Here is a 16,913-nt window from a genome sequence, read left to right on the forward strand (position 1 = left end):
CCCCCACACCCAGTGCACCCTAGCTCTCTCTTATCCTCTTGACTTTTCTCCATAGCACTTAATACCAACCGTTACACCATATATTTTTATATGTTTATTATTGACTGTTTCCCCCCCTCCATTAGAATGCAAATTCTGTAAAGGCAGGGAGTTCTGTCTGTTCTGTTTACTGATGTATCCCTGTCACCTAAAATGGTCCCTGGAACATATTGGACTCACATGTTGAATGACTGAAAGATGGAATGAGCGAATGAGTATGTTCCCAGCTAGATACACTGGGGTAAGATCTACAAAAACAGTTCTACTCAACTGCCTACACTTTTCCTAATAAGACACCATAGTTTTACCCACCATCTTTTATTAATTTCATCTTAGAATTTGGGCAAAGGTATTGGCTTAATTCAATTATGAACCTTATGTCATGATTTCCTTAAATAGCAGAGCTGTAGATGCTATAATAAAATGGATCTCTTCAAGGCTAAAAAAAAAAATCTATGAAGAACATTCTCATCTAATTTTGAATTTTAATGAATAATTATAATGATGAGTAATTAATTTCGATATTTATAGAAAATGAAGTGCATTTCTTCCTTTATGAAATTCTAGCACTTCAGGAACAACAAATTCTTGGAGGAAAAAATATCTAATGAGATCATTAAAGTTGGAAGGGTTGTACCTACCTAAGCTGTAACACACACAGCAACTGAATGGGCACCAAATAGTATCCTCCCTCTTGGGCCGACTCTGCTGTCTGAGTTCATCACTTCCTCCGATATGTAGGAAACTGCCAGCAGAGGAGGGCTGAGGATAAAGCTTGAGTTTCCCGGTACCTAAGGCACAGAAGAGAAACACTTGGTTTCCAACTTGGGTCACCAGCAAAGAAAAGCTGATGTCCTAAGTCCGGAAGGAATTTATCATGTAATTTTTTTAAACAATAGATTTTAGGTAACATAAGGCACAACATCCTCAGCAATGATATTTGGAAAAAAATGCAAAAGCATTGTTCCAATGGACAATTCTTAAATTGAATCTCATAAAGGTTCAGAGCATAACACTAAATTTTTAACTCGGTGGGAGCATTTCTATCTGGAACAGAGGTAGGTATTCCAGCCCAGATATGTTGCTTCCTGATACCACAACAAATCACAAGAACAGAGATTAGAATTCCTAGAAGAGGAATGGAGAGCTCGCCAGTTCATTAAATCATCTCTCTCCAATATTATGTGTCTTAGGTGAGCCTTTGGCAAGTGCACAGTTACAAGGCACTTCAGGACTGGATTCGCTGACGAGTGCCTGAAGTGCCAATGTCTTTTATGTTGATTATCCATGTGCTTTCAACACCAGATGTGCCAGAAGTGAGGCTGACGTTCTGTTGTCAATTTTTTAAGGACCTGACTTGTATTCTTGCCATTCCATTTCTGCTCAAAGATAAGCTGCAGGGGTTCCTGCAGGTGACACCAGCCATTTCCCTCAAAATGGAATTTGAATCCACTCACACACTTAGACAAACACTCTTTTAAGGACCCTGAGTTTTTCACTATATTGCAGATGATCTGGTCCAAGACCTTTCTTAGGACAGGTATAACCAGTCAACCATTTTGACTATTTTAAAAAATAAAATAAAACAACAAAATGAAACACCCTCCTTATGGCCCCCTTGAACCAATACCTGGTATGCCTGTCAGAATGAGTTAGCTGCAAAAAAATGAAATAAGTAAAAAAAATTTTAAATACTCCTTTGGACCAGAAGGAGTTGACTTCAAGGTGAAGGTTATCTGATATTATCAACTTAAATGTTGGAGAGCATCTGCCAAAAGCAGCAATTTTAGCTCTGACAGAGTTGATGCTAAGCTGCTCTTTCTAACAATAATTAGTCAGCAGGTTCAGCTGCTTCTTTTATAGTATTGTTTACTGCAAAACATTACAAAAACATTGACAAAACTCAAAATAAAAGAAAGAAAAATCCACCCAAAATTCTGCCATCCTACAAACCAAACTGTTTACGTTTTTTTTTTCATGCTCCCTTTCAGTCCCTGTCCATATGCAGACAGAATTTTTACAGTTGTAATCATAGCACAGATATAATTTTGTAGTCAGGTTTGTCTCAATTAGAGTTTTTAAAGCGTTTTTCCAGTTCACTCTCTCATCTTCATTTCTACTACTAGGAACACCTCACCCCCACCATGCTGAGTGACCTCCCTTGGGATCCTAAGTGTTGACGAAGGCTTACAGAGAAGAATAATCAACAGAATTAGGGGAAAGGGCTATTTTAAGTTTCCTGTTTAAAGGATGGGGTCTCTAGAATTAAACTGGTATGGAAAGGACTTCTTTCACCCTTTGTTCCCGTAGCTGGAAACCTTTATGAAAACAGCTACATTTCCCCACCGTCAGGCATGTTTTTGTTATCTTAAGAGATTTTGCAGGTATTTCCTCTTTACCTAGTTTGTTTTTAAGCCCTGCCTAGTATTTAGGACAGAAGCATTTAGAGACACCTTTTCGTCCACCTGCTCTAAGGATTTATGTAACTCAGGATGTTTTAAGTGTGGGGAGTACTCCATGCTGAAACCGTGTGAGTGTGGTGGCATACTCAGCTGTCAAAACGCTGGGTACCTGGATGTGTCTTTCCACATTTTAATTTGTAGTTCGCCAGTCACTGGCTTCCATACCAGGCTGCACATCAGACTCGTCTAGGGGTGGGGAGCTGGTTTAAAAACAAACAAACAAACAAACAAAAACAGATCCCAGGGGTCACCCCTGATCAGGTGAAGCAGAATATCTGGTGCTGTCTATGGACTGATGTTTGTAACATTGTGCAATCAAAATGTCAACAGTCTCTCTTGATATTAGTTCTGACTGTTATGATTTGTGGATTTTTATGGGGATGGAAGGGATTTGGAAAAGGGATGGAAGAAGGATGCGGCCCATAGAAGCTTTGCTGAAATGTCTTTCTTTGAGCTAGGTAGACCCGAAATGTGAATCACCTGCTCCAATAACCCCAGCCAGCATCATGAAGTGAACAGTTTTCTGTGTTTTGGTGAGCCAACCGAGCCTCAGTCTTCTATACACAGTCCTGGAACCCTAAGGGGGCCACAGACACAAATGGTGGGGCCTGCTGGTGGTAGTTTTGGAGCAGTATGTATCAATTTTTTTTTTAAATTAGATTGCTTTGACCCTGGAAAGCTTTCACTTTTAATTCTATGTTCTATATTGTTTGAATTTTTATAAGCATGGATTTGTGCATTAATTGGTTAAATTTTTTTTTTAAAAAAAACTGAAGAGTGTGTTAGACCCATATGTGGTCTTTTCAAAGAAATGCTCTCATCTGTGTGTGTCCCGTGTGTCCTGGAATCTGACTAATCAGATCACTAGTCCTTCCTCTTCAGAGGAAACACACAAGGGAGAGGACAGAAGGATAGAATCGTTTCCTCTCTCCCTACATTAGGCAAAGGAGAAAGGCTTTCCAGGAACAAATAACAAGAAAAGCAAAGGAGTAGAGGTACTACATAGCTCAGTGTGTGCGAAGAGTTTGTGATTCATTATCCAACTCCTATTTATCAACCAGGGGGCACTTTTGTCCCCCAGGGGACATTTAGCAATGTCTGGAGTTGTTTTTGGCTGTCATAACTGGGAGAAGAGAGTACCACTGGCATCTAGTGGGTAGAAACCAGGGATGCTGCTAAACATCTTACAATGGCACAGGACCGTCCCTGCCCCCCCAAGAAAGAATAATCGGGCCCCAAATGTCCACAGTGCTGAGGCCGAGACTCCTGCTGCAGTGTGCAGTGCTAGGCAGGGAGCAGCGTGTAGGAAATAAACCTGAGAAGCTCATAAAAAAAAAAGCCAGAGCAGGGGAGGCCTTAGATTTTATACCAAGGAGCTTGGCTCTTTTTTTTTTTTTTTTTTTAATGAATGATGGAGAGCCAATGAAAAGAAATTACCTGATCAAATTTGGATTTTATATATATCACTCTGAAAGTAAATCAGAGGAGGACATTAATGCAGGCAGAGAAAACCCCTAGGATACTGTTGTAAAATCCCAGAGAGGAATGTGAGGACCTGAGTGAGATAGTGCCATAGGGATGGAGAGAGAGAAGAGTCAACCAACACACATTTAGGATGTTTAAGTCAGCAAGTGTCAGGAATTGAAAGGATATGGGAAGGGCAGGAAGGACTCCAGGATAACACCCAGGTTTCCCTTTCGCATTAGATGGATGATGGTTAGATACAGAAAAGAGATTTATGGAGGAAAAAATAACGTATCTAGATAAAAGTTTCACAAAGGTCTCAGTTATTCTCTGGAGAAATAAAGTAAATAACAGAGTCCACTCATTCAACAAATATTTTAATAGCCATTTTCTGCAGAAAATAGTTTATACCTAGAACTGGTTATGCAAGCAAGCTATTAGATTGAGACTTAGTCCTTCAATTTAAGAAAAAAAAAATGTGATGTTATTTTGAGGAAGTCTCTAAGAGCCTTAACGTTTCTGTAATTTCAGGAGATGGAGGGTTTCCCTTTTTGAATCTAGAGTCAACTACACTTAGAAATCATCTTGAGGAAACCATACCTGTGGAGTTAGTTAAGGTAAATAGGTTGGCAAGGACTTCAGCCAACTACTCAAGTAAAACCAAAATAATTCTGGCAGCAGAGATTTTCTTCTGGAGCTCTTTTCAGCCTTGAAAGCCTGGATTTTTTAAGAGTTGATGAAAACAATGGATTCTGCATCCTGGCTATGGAGAATACTGGGGACAATAAAATGCAGAGAGGCAGAGCAGAAATTGAGATGATTTGTTCAGTAATCAACCCATGCCCATGATTCTGAACTTCTCCATCCGGTAGTGATACCAAAGAAGATAAAGTCCCCAAATGTGCAATGTTGGTGTCCCTGTAGTTGAGCCCAAAATATTCCAGAATTTTTTATGTAATTCAATTTTTGGAAGGGACAAGTTGTTTTTAAAAGAACTGTAATTTAATGAGTCATTGGATGACTTGATCTCAGTTATATTTGAGATGCTATCTTGATAATATGGCCTGGAACCTTTTTTCCTTTCTGATCTCTTTTATGAAGCAAGAAATAAAAGCACTTTTCCTTGATCAGTCCAGTGACATAGCAGTATAACCACAGTTTGTTAATATTATGAAGTTATCCATGAAGATTCCCAGAGTAAATTACATGCCATAAATTCTCTGTTAACATACATATTTATTTGTTCACTTCAGTTTAACCTTATCCTTAAAATCTCACTGATTGGGTTATGTGTAGGAACAGATGCAAGGACAATTTTGAAAGTTCAGATTAAGTTTAAGGGAAAAATACTTACTTCCAACCAGTCTAAAATACCCAATTCAAGGTTGTAGATAAACTCGGCAGAGCTAATTCTTCAACCATCAGTAGTGCTACCTCTGGTTGGAAAAGTGAGGGAAAGTCCACAGATTTACCCCACAACCTGCCATCTGCCTTTATTGGACTATGATTATAAATGAGTTTGACCAGATATTTTCCTCTTTGATTCAGACAGTTTACTCCTGGAGAAGTGCCTTAAAAGGAAGAATCTGACAATTGCAGATTCTGACGGATGTAGCTCCGGTGGACCCGCCGCCAATCCTGGCATTCACGTCCCCTGAAATTATGTCAGCTAAGGAATACTTAGAAAACATAAAGTTCAGAGGACTGTCAAATTACTGTACAATCTGAAGTATCAGTCTGCACACTGGAGGAAAAGTGTGTATGTTAAAACCCTACATCAGCTTTGTGAGGAGCTGGATTAGTCCATAAATTCCATAAGGTCCGTACCTTTCACTTTTACTCAGTAGCTGCCACTTAGGTGCTGACCACCATGAAAGAACTGATGAAGCCAGGATTTAATCCAGGTCTTCTGACAACAAATCTACCCTTTTGGTATTACACTGTTCTATCTCCTAAAACTCCTAAAAGCATGACAATCTAAGTTCATCATTTTTCTTCCCAATATAACTTCTTCTATTGAAAACTCACCATCCCTCTGTCTCCTCCTCCCATGGCCAGTCAACTGTTCAATCCTATTTTTGAGGGCTCCTATCCTGCCCAAAAAACCTTTGCTATTCAGTGTGGTCATGAGACAGCATCAATGGCAACACCTGGGATCTTTTTATAAATACAGCATCCCAGACCCGACCCAGACCTACTGAACCAGAACCTACATTTTTTTCAAGATCCCCTAGTGATTCATGTGCACAATGAAGTTTGAAAAGTACATCTCTAGTCTAAGCGACTGGCCCCTTTCCATTCCTGCTACCACCATTATTCATCGGGCTCTCAGTGTTTCTGATCAGGAGTGTTTACTAATCCCCTAACTACTCTTCTGCCTAGAAGAGTCTCTCCCTAATCCCTTACCGTTCAACTCCTATTCATAAACCACCAACACACTGACTTTTCTAAAGAAAAGATTGAGTCGCTCTCTCCAATCCCCTGACTCAACAACTTTCACTTGTTTCTTGGTGCCAAAGAAAAATAATAACAGTTAACAAGTTGTCACATATTTTATAAGCCCTTTATATGAACTAACTTGTTTGTTCCTTCAACCCTGTGAAATTGGTACTATTATTATCTCCATTTTAGAGATGAGAAAACTGAAACTAAGGTTAAATAACTTGCCCAAGGTCATATAGCTAGTAAATGGTAGAACAAGGATTAAGCAAACTTCTTAGTCTGGCCACGAATGTCCTCCACACTCATTTGAAAAAAGGAGGGAGGGTCTTTGTCCAATTACCCTTCTTTGTGCCAGGAACTTTGCTAAGACTTTTCTTTGATTTTACCACTTAAACCTCACAACAACCCTGTAGCAAGATTTGATCTTATTATCCCGATTTTTACAGGTAAAACTAGGAAATAGAGAAAACTGAACCAAAGTTCCGTTAACTCCAAGCCAATATACTTTCCACTATATGGCACTACTGTTCCTTCTACCTAGTTCCTTGCATCTCTGAATGCCCTAACTTTACTATATTTTTAAGGACAGTGCAAATCTTATGCACAAATTTTTACCTTTTCCTCCAATTTGGATGTGCTCTTTCCCTTCTCTGAAATCTTAATAACTCTTTATCTCCAATTTTCTTAATTTTCTTTTGATATGACTTCTATTTTTGTATGTGTTTAAATATGTATATGCTGTGATTCAGTTCGTAAATTTTTAGATTAATCAGAGACAAATGAAATTAGAGCCATTATATTAAGAAAATTTAAGATGAATTCATAAAAAGGAAAAAACACAAATGTAATAACTGAGATTTGAAACAAAAATTATTATCCTGGATAAGACAGAATTTGAGAAACAGACATAAATTAACATTTACTACTTAATTCTTCCCATAAAATAAAGCAAAACCCTGTTACCAGATAATTTTCATGCAAGATGTTTTCTGGATTTTCCATCAGCTCATCAGTTATTTTCTGTCACTTTGCTTACATCTTTCATTCTATTTTATTTTTCCTGACAGCCATTATCTGTTATAAACAATTCTTTCAGATGGCTCCATTCTGATAATAGTTCCGAAATTACCTCAAAATAATTCCAACATTTTCTGACTACCTGGCATATATCATCCCATAAATAGACCACTTTAAATTAAATGGGATAAGAAGGGAAAGGAGAGAAGACTTGGCTTAAATATTCTTTAAAGGACTCCTATTGTGATAATTCCTGTAACACTAATAACCCATTGGCAAGTAAGTTTAAGTTTACCATTATTTTTCCAAGGCATATGTCACATACTATATTGTCAGCTAATAATAAAATTTATATTTTTTACTATTATTATTTATTATTATTACTGATTCCCAGTATAGAGTTTTGTAGTCTATAGCTGGATACAATTTTATAATTCAATATGTATTTTCATTTTGGCAGCAACCAAGAAAACTTTCATTTCCTCTTTGACTGATACTGACTCCCACATTAAATAAAGGTCAGTGGTCATTATTCCAGTAATTCTTTTTTTTTTTTCTTAATGTGCTTCAGAAAACAGATCTAAAGTGCATTTCCAAAAGTGTTTTTAAAATTCACTTTAAGAGAGGGATGTAGTATGCAGCTTTTGACCTGACTCTTTTCTAGATAGAATGTCTCACACTCGTTTCCCCAGAACACTCTGTCAGACTAATTGCAAGGTATTTATTTTAAGTCAAAGGAATGTCCAAAAGCCAAAAACAGACTTCACACATATCATATTTTCTTCTATTCTATTCGAAAGAGAACTGGAACCAAGTAGAAGTACCATTACGTATACAGTGCTATAAATTCAAAAAAGCCTTGGAGTTTATACAATTTAACAGCACTAGACTGTACCTTCCATGAGGGGAGGCACTTTTGTTCACTGCAGATTTTCTGGCACCTGGCACAGTGTCTACCACATAATATGTGCCTAACAAGTACATGCTGAATAAGTGAATAAACTCCTTTCATTTCACAGATGAGGAAATTAGAGGTCAAATGACCTAACCAAAGTCACACGATAACTTTGAAGCTGTCCCAGCACTTAGAACTTCGGTCTGTAACCCCTCATTTGGTATCATTTCCATTGATTTCAACATTAGCTAACGCAGATGTTGGAGTGAGGAGAGAAGTGAATGAAAAGTGAAAATAGAAGCCTGGAGACTATTTTCAAACACCTCATCAGAAGTCAAAACTAAAGTTGAATGTAAGATGGAGAAGGGAGTATGCCAAAAAAAATTTTTAATTAAAAACTCTTCCAAGAATAAACAAACCGACCAACAAAAATCCCACCTGTCTGACTGATGGCCACATCAACAATTACAGGGTTTTTTTAAAAAATCAGTTTTTAATGATAGAAAATGAGCCCATTTAAAGAAAATAAGGAAACCCACAAAACATAGCAGGTTAGCTACAAACTGAAAACTAGACCAAATATAATTTGAGAAATACTTTGAAAAGGACTCCAAAGGCAGTAAAATACTTTTTACAACACATTTTTTAAAAGTGGACCGAAGAATCTAAATAGCCATTTAATGATCAGGGTCTAAAAGAGGTACACTCAGGGAAAAAGATCAGACAGCAAATTGGGTAAATGAATCATTTTTCTTGGTCTTCATGTGGAAAAAAATGCTAGAGGGGAGATTCATGCATCATCAATGTCTTAAGAAATACACAAATCAGATCTACTAACTCAAATAGTAGCAAATGCTGGTGAGTGAGCAGGAAAGGGGCAAACAGGTTTCAATACATGTAAAGTACATATTTACGCAATTGAGGAGAAAAAAGTACTTTCATGCCTAAATCAGGACACCAGTCCAGAGAAAAGACACAGAAATTCCCTTGAAGAACACTGCCTCAACGTGACACTACAGCCAAAGATTCTTATTAAAATGCTGCTAAAGACCATCAAGTAGAGAAAAACAGGCAGAAAACATTGTCTACTTCTATTTAAAACAAGTTTATCCATGCTGAAAGAAAATACACATTTCTGACTGCTGGTGTTAAGAATAATATAATATAACTCAACTAGAAAAGAAGGACTAATGGTCAAGGAGATTATGGAACTAATATAGTCAAGGCAAATTTGTGCTCTTAAGAGTTGTACTTAACCTAGCAATTACACAATCTCTCCAGGCTGTCTCTTCCAGCAAGTGAAATGTGGCTACCATTTCACTAAGCACTTAATCATGTACCAAGCATAATGCCAATCACTTTATTCCATTGTCTCATTTAAACTTGAAAAATAATATAAGATTCTAGGTATTATTATCTCCACTTCACAGAGAAATAGACTGAGGTTTAGATAGGTTAAGTAATTTGTCCTATTCAACACAGCAAATAAGAGCCCAGAGATGAACAAAGGCTGGTCAGATTTCTATATCAGAATTTTAACACCATGTTACACTGCCTTGCTCCTACCATTTTTCCCCCATTTGAATGTAGCTGAGTTAGTTTGCCCAAATCTCACCATGCTGTAACACATTAATGAACCAGATTTCTAAATATATGTAGGAGGGACCGTGTCTTATTTAACTGTGTCTCCATAGCCTAACCATCACTTAGCACAAGGTTAATGTTCAGTAGGTATTTGGTAAACTGAAATGAGTTGGATGAATATAATGTGTATTGTAGTAATATGGCAAATTTCTGACAAGAAACAAAGTTGATTTTGCCTATACTTCAAAAATTGAAATTTAAAGGATGGCAACAGATCAGGTTTAGACTTTCCTACAATCAGTACGTTGGCTCTGACATAAAGAGTCATTGTAGTTGCAGGTGTAGACCAGGATCAGTGGCTCACAGAAAATCAGTGCATTATGCAGAATTTTATGTTGCAAACAATGACTGACCCTGGCTACTGAAAAAAAAAAAAGAGAATTGATTAAAAGCTACTTGGTAATTCACTGAATCAACACAAAGATTGAAGAACTAGGCTTAAAATAAGGGCAGAAATCAGGAAAATAGAGGCAACCAAAACCACTGACAAGGCTGGCCACATGCCAGGAACAGCCTGGTTAGGTGCTCAGCCTTCACCACTTTGGGTGGCACAGCTGGACTGCCACCACCTACAGCTTAGGGAGCTCTGCTACGCTGCTGACACAGCCACCACGGGACGCTGAATGCCACAGCCGCCACCCACCACCACCAGCACAAGAAACCCTAAACTGTCCCTGCTTCTTTAGGTAACGTACCACAGATTCAAATTCTTGGGGAGGAGACTCTGTGGCTGAAATTAGCCAGCCTAAACTCAAGCTGCAAGGGAGAAAAATATAACTGACTTTTTTGGCCTCTGGGCCCTGCTTCTCCCCAAGTCTATGCAAGATTCCACAAACACAGAAAGTGAATTTGAATGCTAGGTGTCCACAATAAAAAGATATGTATTTACTACAAAATTACAATCTGAGAACAGGATCTAGAACTAGATTAGGACTGGACTTCCAGCTAAAGGGGTCTCCAAAATCTAGTAGCGACCTCCAGTTTAACCCTGTTTAGGAAGTGGAGTGCGTTCCCAGAAAAAGGAGCATGATTTGTATCTGCACTAAGGAGGGACATTACTGTAGGGGTTGCATGAAGGTACATTTCCTACGTCAGAGACTGGCAATTATGGTTTCATTCCCTTCAAAGTCCCTGAACTTATGACATGCTTGTGGCCATAATTTCTTACCACACCTATTCAGACATGTGTTCATTACTTCCTCCTTGGCTGCAGTGATGCTCCTGAAGCCCTTCACGATGATAATGATGATGGTTACGTTTACTGAGTTCTTACTAAGTGCCCAGAGCTATGCTAAGAGCTTTACATGTACTAAGTCATTTTATTCTCAGAAAAACCAGATGAAGTAGGCACTATGATCACATTCATTTTATGGGGCAAGAAAGTGAGGCAGAGAGGTAACTTCACTTGCCCAAGGACACACAACAGGAAAGCAGCAGGGCCAAGGCTGGAACCAGGTAGGCTGGCTACAGAACCTGTCCTCTTCACCACCTCCCTTTGAGAGGATTTCTAGCAAGCCCTATGGGACTGATGGTTTATACCATGCATTTCGTTGATCAGACCAGCCACGACAGAAAATTAGCATTTTACACATCCAGCATAATCCTCCTGTGGCATCTCCAACACTTCTACTTGCACATCTTTATCAGCTTTTATGGACCAAATCTATTTACCAGAATGAAACAATGCTGGCAAGGGAAATCATAATAGAAAGAGCAGGTAGACAAGTTTATGAGTCACCAGCTCTGATTGACAATGTGCTTTTGATGGATCTCAATCTATTCCACTCGATCCAAATTAAAAGAACCATACTGTCAGCCATACGCAAGCTTCGCATCCGCAGATACAACCAAACCTGGATCAAAAATACTTGACTCAAAAAATTCCAGAAAGTTCCAAAAAGCAAAACTTTAATTTGCTGCTCATCAGCAACTATTTACATAGCATTGACATTGTATTTATAACAATTCACACAGCACTGACATTGTATTAGGTATTATAAGTAACCCAGAAACAGTTTAAAGTATATTGGAGGATATGAACAAGTTATATGCAAATACTACACCATTTTCTATAAGGGACTTGAGCATCCATGGATTTTGGTATCTGTGGGGGGACCTGGAACCAATCCCTCTTGATACCAAGGGACAACTGTATTACCAGAGTGTTCAGTGCTGTAATGAAGGTATATACATTTTTTTCCATTGCACTCTGTCGCCTGGGTGTCCTTGCCCTGAACCCATTAATTTCAGGGCCAGGAAAGCTCAGGCTCATCCCCTTGCCACATGCCCACAACTCCCAGACAAACTTCAGCCTCTGAATCTTTGTTACCTTCTTTCAGAAAATAGCCATCCTCAGTTTAAGGAACAAAAATGTTCCATCCATGATCCCTCCCATTAATATTACATATATCGGACAGAGCTCAATCAGAAAGCAGAATTACTCTAAGCATTCAGAGGAGAGGGAATGCAATGCAGAGCATTGGTTACACAAGTGACAGAAAAGCAATAAGCCAAAGAGAGGACAGTGAAGCAACACAGAGTTTAACAATGACAGAAAGCCACACATCCCTGGGCTGCAGGGACAAAAGAAAGAGGTGGTGATACGGGACCCCAGGGCCCCAGGTGAAACTGGGACCACGGAGACATCTCTGATGAGAGCTGGAGTCACAGACAAGATGCAGCTACTACTGAAGATGCCGCCCATGGCAGAGATGGGGAGAAATACCCTTGGTTCTCCTTTCCCCCTGCTCTCCAATCCCCCGCCAGTGCCTCCCACGCGTAACCTCTCTACCCCAGCTGACCGAGGAGCCTGAAAAAGGAGCCTGCAGGGTCAGGCCCCCCGTGACACAGTGCAAATCCAGGGGAGGACGAGGAATGGATCAGAGAGCAAACAGACCTTGGACAACACATACTTCATTATCTAAATTACATTTGTTAGTGTATTATTTAATTTTCAGATTAAATGAGTTTATATGTATTAATGAATACCTGTGTATTTTAATACAAAAATATTTCTGAGGTAATCATCACTATTTCAAATCAGCACTGTTTGAGACGGCCCTAAATTAGGTATGCCTATTATTTGTAATTTATTATGTGGTAGTAATATACCTATGTTTAAGCTGTTTTTTTAATGAACTATACATAATCCATTTAGTAATATATCATCAGTTCTCACTAATAATCTGATGTCCTTTTTTCCATTTTGCTGTTTTTTCCAGTATCTTATTATGAAAAATTTTAAACAGAGAAAAGTTGAAAAAACTCTACAGTGAACAACTATTCACCTACCAACTAGATTTCACAATTTATATTTTGCCATATTTTCTTTATCACATATCTAGCCATATATGTATCCTTCTACCCATCCATCATTCTATCTTGTTTTTTAATGCATTTCAATGTAACTTGCAATATCAGGACACTTTCCTCAAAACACTTTTGCACGTATGTCATGAACTAGTTTTAATATTTGTTTACAGTTCTTTTTAAGATGTACAGTGAAATGCAAAAATACTGTCATAGTTTATGAGTTTAACAAACACATACCTGTGTCACCCACCCCCTAAAAGTCATAGAATATTATTTATTATTAACCCAGAAGGTTCCGTCTTGTCCTTTCCTCGTCAATTCCAGCCCACACTCCCCCCAGAGGTGACCACTGTTCTGATTTTTTTCAGCATATATTAGTTTTGCTTGTTTGAGGATCTCACACGGATGGAATCATAATACATTTAGCCTTTTTTATACTTCTTTCCCCCAGTATAGTTTTGGGGGTTTGGGTTTGGGGGGGATTTTTTTAGATTTTTTAATGTTGTGAATTAGTCATTTTTGTTGCTGAGTAGTACTCATTGTTTGAATATACCATAGTGTCTCTGTTCATTCTCTTGCAGATGGACTCCTAGGCTCTTCTAAGTTTTTATTTATTATGAACAATGCTGTACATTATTCTTGTGCGTGTTTTTTGGTCATATTTTTCATTTTTCATGGGTAAATACCTAAGACTGCAATTTCTGGGTCATAAAGAAGTTGTATGCTTAAGTATTTAAGGAAGTTCCAGACTATTTTCCAAAGTGGTTAAACCATTTCACATGCCAACCTACCAACAATGAAAGTGTTCTGGTTGCTCCACATCCTCTCCAACATTTGGTGATAGAAGACTTTTTAACTTTATTCATTCTAGTGGGTATTAAATGTTAGCTCATTGTGGTTTTAAATTGCATTTCCCTGATGGCTAATGATGCCGAGCACATTTTCATGTTCTCATTATTGGCCATTTGTACATCTTCCTTTGTGAAGTATCTGTTCAAATCTTTTGCTTATTTTATTAGGTTGCTTTTCTTTTTATTATTATGATGTCTTTTATAAGATCCAAGTTAAAAGAACTGTTTCAAGTCCATAAAGCATGATACTTGAACTGTGCTGCCCCAAGTCACATTTTCTGTTGTTATATTAGTACCAAAATAATTTTTAAAAAATTTAATTTCCCATTAACAAAACTAAAACCTAATTTTTCACCAGATTCTTTCAAAAACAGACAAATTAAAAACTCATCCTCATATTGAACCTTAGATACAGAATCTAAGCTGTAGGTATATACAAATGTTGAATTCCTAGGCAAATGTTAAACTCCCTGGGCTATATAAATAATTCTATAAAACAATACACACTACTTCCCCACATTCTAAATCAGTGCTTGTAATCTTCTGACAATCTTTTTTTCCTCTAGGTTCTCTGAACTTCAGAGTTCAAACCCTAGATCTTTCCACTCTTTTCTAGACAAGATTATTCTGGTCTCCTGTCTTCTAGAGAACAAATTTTGACCAGCCTTAGATGTGAAACAGGTCTCCTGACTAGTCTTCCAGCTATTTTTAAATCATCTCACTTGTTTTGCCTGATTTTCTAATGACATCACTAACTTTGACCACCTAGTATACACTTATCGGAAGTGTTATCTACGCAGGTCATCTAAAAATAATATTAATAAAATGCATGAAACAGATTGTATAGAGGAAGAGGTGAGAAAAGTGGAGTGGTTGTAACTCTTTAGGTTGCAAGGTAACAGAAACCCAGCTTGAATTAGATTAAGCAAAAGGAGGAATGCATTGGCTTGGGTGCTACAAGAAGGGCAGGACTAAGGCTGGACCACAAAGACAGAGGCTAGAATATAAGCAACTATGCAACCAGAAACTTGAGTCCCACCAGAATTTTCTGTCTCATCAAAGTCTATTTTATTCTCTTAAACTAGCTGCAAGCATGAGTAGGAAAGTGGCTGCCAGCAGCTACCATACTTCATCTCAGTTTTACTGCCAGAGAAGAACAGACCGTGCTTTCACTAGTCCCTAGTTCAAAACCACATGATGAGTTGCTGACCACCCATCAGCCATCAACTGTGACCAAGTGCAAGGTCTGTAAGAACATGGCAGCTCACAGTCAAATCAACCACTTAGAGGGCAAGAAAGAACAGTTCGCTGAAAGCGTGGGTCATGTTTCCAGAATAAAAGGGAAGACAAAATAATAGAGATTCACTAAAAGTAGTATAACCTGAGCCCCAAAATACCTTATTTAGGTGAAGGAAGAGAAAGAGGCTGAAAGGAAGAGAAAGATTGAGGGAAAACACTTAACATGGGATGATGAGAGAGCAAAAGCTTATTTGTGTGGATACAGATTTCTTTCCACTGCCTTATTCTAGATAAGATCTTTTAGATATGTAGTACCAGCCCTAAAATGTCCCAGCCCCCTCATGCCCCATACCTAACAAAACACCCAATGTAATACAGACCAAATCCAATCCCTTAATCCAACCATCTCCAGTCTATTGATAAGCGTCTTCTCCCCAACTATATGCCAAAATGCCACACAAGATTTTGTCTAGTCTAATAAGCTCAACCTCTCACGTTCTGACAATATTATAAGTAAAAGGGTGGAAGTTAGTCACAACTTTAAAATTCACTATTTGCTTAAAACAAAAGTAACTACCTTAAAGATGGTTGCATTTATTCCCCATATCATATCATAATATGCATTTATTCAACATATCATAAATAATTTAGAGGGAAAATGCAGGAATAATTGAACCAAACAGGCATTGGGTTGTCTTTTGGCTAAAACTTAGTAATTTATCCCACTCTGAAGTAGTTAGACTAAATTTTTATCCAAAACAAATCTATTCATGTGTTTCTCCTGTATTGTAAATCCTCAATAAATGTTCATTAAATAAGTAATAAGTACATAATTACATAAGTAACACAGGATGCATAGATGTAAAGAAAAAGAAAAACTAAACTCTCTCTCTAGGGAGGAGATTGAGAAAAATGCCATGAGTTCACCAAGGGGACGAGGCAAGTAAGGAACTGCAGATAATGGACGACTATACAAAAATGGGTCTGAACAAGCATGAGAATGCCAGTTAGTTCACTATAAGAAGAATGGAGAACACAAATGGGGGAGTGGTGAGAGATGCAATAAGAAAAGTTAGCAGAGCTCAAATCATTAAGGGTTTTATAGTTCATGTTAACAAGTTAGATCATTCTGAAAACATGGGACGACTCAAGATTTTTTTAAGCTGGGAATGGGTGAGGGGGGAAGAAAAAATAATCATATGTGTAGTTTTCACATTTTATAAAAGTCATGCTGAAAGCACTGAGGAGATGAATTGAGGAGATCTGTACCAGAAGCTAAGGAGAATCATTATAGTATTATAGTAATTCCTGAGGTAAATAATGAAACATCTAAATTGAGATATTCTATAAGTATTTCATCAAAAAAATAATAAGATTTGAATTTTTGGAATAAGGGAAAGGGCAGAGCCTAGTAATATTATCAAGTTCCCAGACAAATATATGTTGGTATCACAACCCAAGATTAAGAATACGGAGGGAGAAAGTTTGTAAGGGGGCAATAATGAGCCCAGTTTAGGACATCATATGTTTCCTGTGGTAGGTTCAGAA

At 37.9% G+C, this 16,913-nt stretch overlaps 1 long non-coding RNA gene across 1 annotated transcript in view; it reads right to left on the reverse strand.

Annotated features, from left to right (window-relative positions):
- Nucleotides 1-16,913, reverse strand: part of LOC123616277 (uncharacterized) — a 469,197-nt gene that overhangs the window by 399,023 nt on the left and 53,261 nt on the right. Inside the window, exon 3 of the long non-coding RNA XR_012506459.1 lies at nucleotides 681-830. This is a non-coding gene — a long non-coding RNA (uncharacterized LOC123616277). The remainder of the gene's footprint in view (nucleotides 1-680; nucleotides 831-16,913) is intronic.

The sequence above is a fragment of the Camelus bactrianus genome, chromosome 4 (assembly GCF_048773025.1).
Source record: "Camelus bactrianus isolate YW-2024 breed Bactrian camel chromosome 4, ASM4877302v1, whole genome shotgun sequence".
In the NCBI taxonomy this organism is placed as follows: domain Eukaryota; kingdom Metazoa; phylum Chordata; class Mammalia; order Artiodactyla; family Camelidae; genus Camelus; species Camelus bactrianus.